This window comes from Papaver somniferum, unplaced genomic scaffold (genome assembly GCF_003573695.1).
Source record: "Papaver somniferum cultivar HN1 unplaced genomic scaffold, ASM357369v1 unplaced-scaffold_22, whole genome shotgun sequence".
NCBI lineage: Eukaryota > Viridiplantae > Streptophyta > Magnoliopsida > Ranunculales > Papaveraceae > Papaver > Papaver somniferum.
Genome location: NW_020632152.1, coordinates 4,406,842 through 4,417,226, shown reverse-complemented (window position 1 = coordinate 4,417,226; position 10,385 = coordinate 4,406,842). Strand labels below are relative to the sequence as shown.

Genomic DNA, 10,385 nt, shown 5'->3' with positions numbered 1-10,385 from the left:
ACTAGTCAAATTCAATGGAGCAAAGTGACCATCTGCAACAGGTCACCTTTACTTGCATCTGCCACGTTGTACTCTTTTCCCTTCATCAAGGTTTTATCCCACTGGGTTTTCCTTGTGTCAAGGTTTTAATAAGGCAACGTATACGAATCCAACTATGTTCTAAGTTTAATTAATATTGTGCTCTTTTTATTTAGTTCAGGTTTTTTCCTCAGGGGTTTTCCTGACGAAGTTTTAACGAGGAAATTAACTTAGACTCGTCGATCTTTGAAGATCGTATTGCATGTGATGAACTACATGTAAAATACGAGCAACATGTGAAGTACTACATGTGAAGAGTTGTACCATGGTTTTATCCTACTAGGATTTTCCTTGTCAAAGTTTTAGTAAGGCAATTGATTTCGGCACAAGTCATCAAGGAGAGAACGACATTTGAAGACCTACATCCGAAGCACTGTATGTGAAGTACTGCATATGAAGTTCTACTGGACCGCACAAGGGGGAGTGTTGTAGGGCTTTAGCCCATATATGTGCGGACCAATATGGTAGCTAGGGAATTATTCCTATTGTATATAAAGGATTATATCTATTTAATATATACTTTCTCTAATGAATGAAACTCTGCTTGCCTCTTTATCTTTTCCGTCCACTGCAATAAAAAGTTAGAAATATAATGATAAGTGTACAATATCCTAGGGTAAAACTTGTCTTTATAGTTAGATAACAAGGTTAAAATTGAGAATCAATCAAATCAAATTTGTGGGTCCACGGCTTCAACTTTTCCAACTTTTAAAAGCTAGTGGCCTAGTGCTGAGTAGCTTTTAAAAGCATGCCTAAAATGAAAGTGCTTCTCTCCAAAAACACTTTGAAAAAAAATTACCAAACACAATTTTTGGTAAAAATTTGTTACAAGTTAGTTACAAAGTGCTTTTGGTTGAAAAAAACAATCCCAAACGGAGCTTTAACCTGGTCGATTTGGCTCCTCAGTTGCGGAATGTAAGATGAGCAGCGACAATTGTTAATGCAGGATGAAAACATATTTGGTTTCAAAGGTACAGTGCAATGATGATGATCTAATTATTCTAAATTCAACAAATTTGAGTCAGGTAAAAGAGAAACCAAAATCAAATTTGAGGAAGTTTAGAAAGACAGTGGAGCATACTAAGTAACATGATATGCAGGACAATCTCTTAAACAAGGATGTTAAAAGATTCTTGACATTAATTAGGAAAAATAAGATAAGGAGATTATCCGAGTTCATGCTCCTGATGATTTTTTTATTTATTTATGTGTCAGCATTGAAGTTGCTTGAAGTGTTTCTAGAATCCTTTTCCCGATGTTTACCTTCCTAATTTTATTGTTCTTCACAAAAACAAACAACAAAAAAGGTCACGCAAGAAGAATCCACGTCTCACAAAAGGCTCGACAACAAAAGAAAAATAAATACTGTGAACAAAGATAGTTTGAGGTTACTCTTTTTTTTTTTCCTAATTTTAAGTTTTAATCGACGCCACTTCGATAAAGAATAGGTCTCAGAGTTAGAGAAATATAACCTGGTAAGGAATTAGTAACATTGTTACTTATCCCTGATCCAAAAAACTATAAACAACTTTATACAATGCCGCTAGATGAAAAATGAAGGGTGCAATAGTTTTGGATTTAAGAAAATAAATCTAACAGACATTTCTTACGGTCCCCTTACCCAGATAACTGGTTCACCGTTTTTAACCATAGTGTATTGCTCCCCATTATCATTTCTGCTAAAGCAGGTTCATACAGCTGAAAAGTTCAACACATAAAGAAACTTGATAAATGAAGGCATTACACGAAATATTGCTCATTTTTGTATGAGGCAAAATGATACAAAGTGACATTCATTAAAATTTAATATAAACTCTACATTTACGACATTCAAACATCTTTAGGACGAATGACAGAAAGGTACACTCCTTCAATACCAAAGCAGAAGAATCATGCATTTCATTCACAATATCAATAATAGTCTACGAGTTTTTACACCTGATTGATGAGAGCATTTTCATTTGTATTACCGTTTCAATAGCTATTTTTTTAGCACCATTATCAATCAATAGTATTTGTAAACAAAATTTAAGGAAAAATCTGTCAGCCAAATAAGAAATGAAACCAAATTGTTAATAACTTTGGCATAAGATACAAAACTAAATGGAACAATTCAATAACAACTCCACCTAAGAAACAAAACCATCATCTTGTTAATCACTAGCACAGAATTCAGGTGATGTAATTGATTCAATTATCAAAGTTACACACGATATCATGTTTAACTAATTGACTGAAACTAACAACCTTCCAGCCAAATCCGAGATAAAACCAAATTGCTAATGTGGGAATTTACTTTCAAGAATAGAAAACTTAATAAAGAAGAAAATGATAGTCCAAAATATTAAGAAGAACGACATTACCACTTCAGATCATATATTTCAAAAACCCGTATTTACGACCACCATAAATGGAACTAGAAATTAACTAACAAACAAACTGACAAACCAAAAACGCTCTGGAACTGCCATCTTTTAGATGACACTCCTAAGAAAATTTTAAGATAAGCAAAGTTCTATAGCTCTTAGCCAGTTTTTGTCTGATTCTTATTTGGGTTTGGTTAATTATTACCAAAAACAAACTGAAAAACCAAAACTTTTTGGTGTAGATGACAGTCATATGAATATTTTGTTGGAAAACGATTAATAAAAATAATTTTTTTAAAGTTTTAATAAAAAATTATAATTTATTATTTTATTTTGTGAATGAAACATTTTAGTCCCACATCGTGGAATTTCCAATTTTTAGTAGTTTTAAGAAACTATATAAACCTTTTAGTCCCACATCGGGGAGTTTTTCTTCTTAATTTGTATTTGTCAATTATATAAAGAAATTCACTACTTTTGTAAAATCTATGGGAAAGGGGTTGCTCTATATTTTAGAGGGACCCCTAAGGGAAAATATTTTATAGCGTTTCTTAAGAGTTCGCGATTTTCCTTAACGGTTTTTTCGGAGTTGCCAAGCTTTAGTTGAGCATCTACTACATATGCTAGTAGTATGTGTATTAGGGTATTTTATCTTGGAGATATCCGTCCTGTGAGGGATATAGCATCACTCTTGAGTGTAGCCGGGCGCTAATGTCTTAAGGGCAACGTGTTGAACACGTGACTCACTCTGTTTTTCCAAAGTTTTGCCTTGTTGCTGTTGCGGAGATATAGGGAGCTCATTCGTTTCATCAAATCGATCACTTCCATTATAAAGGAGCTAAGTATCAATAACTTTTGCTTATTTGATTTTTCCTTATTTTTGTGTAATAATAAAAAAATGGTTGGTTGGTTTGTGAATCATGGATGTTAATTGTGGAGTGAAAAACAAAAACGAATGTTTTGGTCAGATGTAGAGTTTCGATATTATCTCTTAACCTAGAAGGAATTTCGATGAACCCTTTTGACACAACGTAGTAAACATCCTGATAGTTACCCACGTAAAAGTTCAGAATATTTGGAGTTGTAAAAGTATTTTTTTTGATATTTTACAAAACAGACAAATGTTCCTGAAAATTCTGACGGGCAAACTTTTGTTGTTAACTAAAGTATTTTTTATGGGGTAATCAAGAGTTTTTTGATATGGTGGTTCAAACGAAGTTTGTAAATCTAGATATTATCTTCAAAACTCATATTTTATCTTCCGTTTCGGAACTAAGGATTGTGAGATGTGGTGTATTAGGTGATTGGGAAATTACCGTGTCCGTGGTCAGAGTATAAACGAAGTTGTGACATGAAATTGAAAAGGAACATGGCTACCAGGCGCATGTGGATGAACACAAGTCTTCCAAAGCTGACAAAGGCGGAATATCAAACACAACTCTAACGTAGTCTTCATAAGAAAGGTATGTTTCGTAAAACTGAATCCGGCATTACTTTAATTAAGGGTGATTGTTATGTTTGTAAAATTCCTGGCCATACGGCAGTAAAGTGTAGACAACATAAAACCTTAATAAGTAGAAAGTTAATGCTAATTTAGTTGAAACAAAAGAACATGATGTCGGAAGTTATTTTAATAACCAATGTGAGAGACTGGTGGGTGGACTCTGGAGCCACTAAGTATGTTTGTTGAAACAGAGACCTGTTCACCTCTTATCAGAGGATAAGGGATGTCGAAAACTCTATATGAGTAACTCATCTGCGACAGAGGTTGCATAAAAGGGAAAGGTCGAGCATAAGCTCATATCTGTAATATTCTCACACTGAATGAAGTTTTCATGTTCCGAGCATATGAAAAATCTTGTATCTTGTTCTCTTGAAGATGGTAAAAGATTGAAGATCTTAATTAAATGTGGAAAACTTGTTATAACTAAGGGTTGATTTTTTAGGCAACAGTTATAGGACTTAGGGTCTATATAAGTTTAAGGAAAATCTGATGAAGTGAACATAGTTGATTCTTGTGCTTTCTTTTGTGTGTCTTTGAATGTTTTGCATGGTAGACTTGGAACCGTAAAATTATAAGTCAATGTATAAACTGCCTAGCATAGGCTTCGTACCCAAATTTAGTTTGGATCTTGAACACAAAAGTGAAATGAATATGCTATAAAATCTTTTAGCACAAATGTTCATAGTAATTCTAATCCCTTAGAATTAATTCAGTTAGGCCTAGTTGACATGAGTTCAACCCAAAACCACTATGGTAAAAGATGGTTTATAACTTCGTAGATGATTGTACGAGGTACTATCTTGTATACTTGCTTAGGGATAAGGATGATGCCTTAGAAGCCTTAAGATGTATAAACTTGAAGTTGAAACCAATTAGAAGCCTTGAACTATAATTGTATCCTTAAGAGATATAATTACCATGTTGATTAGTTCAGGATTACCTGCGGTCTTGTGGGAGGAGGAGTCCTCTTAACTAGTATATCCTGAATATAGTACCCTTAAGGATCATGAAACTCCATATGATTTATGGAAAGGTAGATGACCTTCTTATGAATGTCAAAGTGTGGGGGTGTTTGACTAAGATTGTCATTCCTCTTCCTAAAGAACTAGATAGAAACCAAAAATGTGATTGTGTCTTCATATAAGGTATGCTGAGTATACTTCTACATATAGATTTTTGGTTGTGTGTTCTGATTTTTCATACTTTTGTGATTTTTCTGACTTTGTTGTGAATACTATTACATAATCTAGGGATGCTGAGTTCTTTGAACATGTTTATTCTTAAACCTGTACCTCATTAGAGATGTGTTGTTGATCCCCTAGATTTATTTTCAAATAGTCAGAACTTATCTTAAAGGAAGATGAAGTTAAGGTTGAGCCTAAGAGAAGTAAAACAATTAGACTTGAGACTTCTTATGAAGCCGACTTCATAACATGCCTAGCTAGTCTAAGCCCTGGACTTGTAAAGAAGCCTTGATATCTACTGAAACCCCATTCTGGTAAGAAGCTTCATTTAGTGAAATGGACTCAGTCCGTCGGAACCTGACTTGGGAGGTTTATAGTTTACCTCCAGAGAGTAAGACCATGAGATGTAAATGAGTCTTTAAGAGGAAACATTAGGTATATGGAACTGTAGAAAAATATTAGGCTAAGTTGGTAGCTAAAGGCTATAAACTAAAAGAAGGTGTATATTTCCTTGATTCTTATTCACATGTGACGAGATTTACTTACGTTGAGATGCTAATTGTTATTGCTGTCATAAACAAATTAGAGATACATCAGATGGATGTTAAGACAACTTTTCTAAAATCGTGAATTAGATAAAGAAATTTACATAGACCAACCTGAGGACTTTGTAGTGAAAGGTTATGATGACAAAGTTTGTAAGTTGAACAAAATTTTGTATGGTTTATAAAATAAGCACGTAAACAGTGACATGGAAAATTTGATCATGTGATAATGTATAGTGGATTTAAGTTAATGAATCTGACAAGTATATTTACAATTAACTTGTTAAGGATGCCTGTGTGATTGTATGCTTGTATGTTGATGATATGCTTATACTTGATACAAACATAGATGTGATTAATTCCACTAAAAACATGTGCTGAATGAGAACGTTGACTTGAAATACTTAGGCCATGTTGATGTAATCTTAGGGATGAGGTTTAGAAAATAATCTAACATATGTAGTCTTAGTCATTATCATTATTTTGAATTTGTGCTTAAGAGATACAATCAGTGTGATTGTAAGCCTTCTTGTACTTCGTACGATTATTCTTGTAGACTCAAGAAAAAAGGGTAACGGAGTATCTTAACTTGAATACTCAAGAGTTATAGGATGTATGATGAATTTAATGAACTGTAAGAGTCCAGACATTGCCTATATTGTGAGTAAGTTAAGTAGATATAATTATAGTCCAGAACAATAGCATTCAGATGCACTGAGTAGAGTATTATGGTACCTAAAATACTCTATTACCTTTTATTTGATTCATCAAAGGTATCTTGCTGTCCTTGAGGGACTTTGTGATGTAAACTGGATAGTTGACTCAGAGGAGTCTAAGTCTACGAGTGGATATGTTTCACTCTAACATCAGGGTTTGGTTTTGGAAGATTTACAAACAAACATATATTGCTCAATTCATTATGGAATCTGAGAGTATTGAGTTAGATAAAGCATGAGAGGGGGCTGAGTGCCTAAGATGTTTTTTAGAAGACATTCCTCTCTGGCATAGGCCTGTGCCAGCTATATCTATACATTGTGTTAGCCAAGATATAATAGCTAAAGCTGAAAATAACTAATCTCAATCGACGTTATTTCCATTTATTGGATAAAGTCCAAGGAGAATATCGCGCAATCTTTGACGAAAGGTTTATCCCAAGAGATAGTTAGAAATGCATCGAGGGGGAAGGGGCTTAAGCTCATAAATTAAACTTTCCATGAAGGATACTCAAACTTGCTGACTGGAGATCCCAAGATCAAGGTTTCGAATGAGACAACTAATTTGTGGTGGGTAAAGATAAACACTATCAGAGAATTTTATTCTCTGTCACTTCCCTATGGTGTAGACGTGATAGTGTGACTGCATGTGAAGGATGACTTTTAAGAAGTCTTAATGAGTTTTATAGTTTCAATTTGAGATTGAAGTGGGGTGTAGCAGTAACACTCTTTATGGAAACTCACCTATCTGAATGAGGAAGTGGGCCGCTTCTTATGAGAATATGAGCTTTGATTCTCTAGAGCATTCTGAGAAACATGATATGTCCAGGGCCAAATTGGACAAAACGGCACGAGCTTGGCAGCAATCTTGGAGATATCACCCGTGATTGTTATCACGAATTACATCAAATTCTAGCATTTCAAGACATAGTTCACTGTCTCTAACAAGTAATTCCGGTAATATCTCACTAAGCAAAGGTTCAAGACCTCATGGACATCTCTGCCTAAAATGGTATTTCCTGCGCTTTTTATGTGATTTTCGTTTTGATAGTTTTGGTATTACTGGAACTTAGGACCTAAAGGTCACTAAGGGTTCACTATTTCATGCTTTTTCACTTTGGTGAAAGATACCTATAGTCTCACCATGTGAGAACTAAAGATGAAAGCTCTCAATACTATTATGATTTATGCAATCCATAGTATGACCCTGGGGTCAACACACTTTTGTGTGAGGGAGAGGACGTAGAAATGACTAGTATGATTTCAACACTTGCACGATCAGTCTGTTTGGATCGTGAGGTTGGGATGTTGATTTACCAAGATCTATATGTGTTTTCATGCTTTATTGAGTTTTCATTCATGTGGGGGATTGTTGGAAAACGATTAATAAAAAAATAATTTTTTAAAGTTTTAATAAAAAATTATAATTTATTATTTTATTTTGTGAATGAAACATTTTAGTCCCACATCGTGGAGTTTCCAATTTTTAGTAGTTTTAAGAAACTATATAAACCTTTTAGTCCCACATCGTGGAGTTTTTCTTCTTAAGTTGTATTTGTCAATTATATAAAGAAATTCACTACTTTTGTAAAATCTATGGGAAAGGGGTTCCTCTATATTTTAGAGGGACTCCTAAGGGAAAATATTTTATAGCGTTTCTTAAGAGTTCGCGAATTTCCTTAACGGTTTTTTCGGAGTTACCAAGCTCAAGTTGAGCATCTACTACATATGCTAGTAGTAGGTGTATTAGGGTGTTTTATCCTGCAGATATCCGTCCTGTGAGGGCTATAGCATCATTCTTGAGTGTAGCCGGACGCTAATGTCTTAAGGGCAACGTGTTGAACACGTGACTCACTCTGTTTTTCCAAAGTTTTGCCTTGTTGCTGTTGCGGAGATATAGAGCTCATTCGTTTCATCAAATCGATCACTTCCATCATAAAGGAGCTAAGTATCAATAACTTTTGCTTATTTGATTTTTCCTTGTTTTTGATTATTGCACCCAACATATTTTAAGCTGAACAAAGTTCTAGAGCATTTAGCCGCTTGTTCTGTGATTTTTATTTAGTTACTTACTCCTCTAGTCTCACCTCACCGCATTAACTATATTTAAAGAAGCTTTAAGAAGAAAGGGATAAAAAAAAAACCCGAAGAGCTAACCCTTAGTTCCCCCAAATATCTGCAACTCTTGAAGTTATTCCCCCTTGTTATCATGATATCATAGAAACTGTTACCTGAGGTGTCATCCTCGTTTTCTTGCAGCCAACACCCCTATCTTTTAAGCTCTGCATGATCACTAACTATATCCCGGTAACGATGTCTCCTTTGTAAGCATAAGTCTCATTCGCGTTATACTTGAATGATTAACCACCATCTATATCTGCAGCTAAAATTGATTCAAGCAAAGACTTTTACTAAGCATTTTCACCAAAAAGGTTTAAAATTAAATATAAAAAACCAAACTGCTTTACCTGATGATTAATTGCGACAAATGAGCCAGGATAGAACTTAGTTTGTTCCAACTTTTTCAATCCAATTTCTGCAATTACATAAACCCAATTTTCAAATGCCTAAGAACATCTTATTTCTCTGGATGGAAAACTTGAGTCAATGAATCAATAACAACTCAACAAAGAAAAATGGTTATTTTTGTTTGACTTCAGTGATTTAGCGAAAAGGATGCCGTATCTTTCCTCCCAATCTTCCACCTGCGAACATATCAAAATATTACGGAAAACCAATTGTCCTGGACAAATCAAATTAGTATTAAAGAAAAACTAAAAAAACATACATTGGAGAGATCAAATTAGACGAGGACCTTTGATATTTTGAGGTTTATGTTGTTATACGTCTCAGGGATTGATTGGCGGAAATAATGGGGGCAACGGGGACTGTTTAATTCGCAACGCATAAAGGAGAAGGAAATAGTGGAGCTGTTGATGGAAGTTCATCTTTGGAATCAATTTTTTACTGATTACATTGAAATTTTGAGAAGACGTGGAATCTGGGGCGTTGATGAGGGCGTAGATAGTGGGTGCATTTTACACCGAGATTTATCTCTTGCACTTTGAGGCAATTTCCAGAAGAATAAGAGCGCCTAAAGTAGGGCTGCACAACGGGTAGGGTGGGTAGGATATGACCTATACCCGCCACCCTACCCGTTTACCGGCGGTTAAGAAAATTTTTACCCGCCACCCTACCCGCCAAATAATGGATAGGGTAGGATACGGTTAAAAAACTGGCGGGTAGGGTAGGGTTGGCAGGTATGAGTAGGGTATGTGCACCCCTAGGTAGGGTGGGTAGGATATGGCCTATACCCGCCACCCTACCCGTTTACTGGCGGTTAAGAAAATCTTTACCCGCCACCCTACCCGCCAAATAGTGGATAAATTAGGATACGGTTAAAAAATTGACGGGTAGGGTAGGATGGGCGGGTATGAGTAGGGTATGTGCACCCCTAGCCTAAAGTGTCCATTTAAAGTGCTTGGATTGGGCAAAACTCATTTGGTTTTGTAAGAAAGATATTGGTGTTACAATAATCCGACATAACAAATTGCATTATTACCGATTTGAAGTCAAAGAACTGAGCAAAAAGAAACACAAAATATGATTTTGACTGTTTGTATTAACGCAATAAGTAATTCGATTAGAAAGTTGACTATAAAGTTATCGTGTAATTACGCCATTGGAACATTCTGACAAGAAAAGAAAAAACCACGGGAGAGGAATCCAAGGACCATAGCTAATTGAAACAGCTAAACGAAATCATGGACACCAAAACATTATAAGTTGCGTTTTGCTAAACCAGAACTGAAACTGAGGCAAAAGTTTTTTTTGTTTTTGAAACCGTGCCAAGCCTTTTGATAGGCAGTTCGATCGCAAAACATAACTGTCAATAATTCTGTCAGCTCCAAGTAAGAGTCCATATTTAAGAACAACACAAAAAAGAGCTAGAGTTGTAAAATATAATATTACAAAAAAGAGTTTTAACAATTTCT

The 10,385-nt window shown here is 35.0% G+C and overlaps 1 long non-coding RNA gene across 1 annotated transcript; it reads right to left on the bottom strand.

The window, feature by feature from the left end:
• Positions 1–802: 802 nt before the first annotated feature.
• Positions 803–8,977, bottom strand: LOC113340558. Its single transcript, XR_003355547.1, has 3 exons — positions 8,859–8,977; positions 8,622–8,773; positions 803–1,776 (listed from the first exon to the last, which is right to left on the bottom strand). It is a non-coding gene; the product is annotated as an uncharacterized LOC113340558 (long non-coding RNA).
• Positions 8,978–10,385: the final 1,408 nt, after the last annotated feature.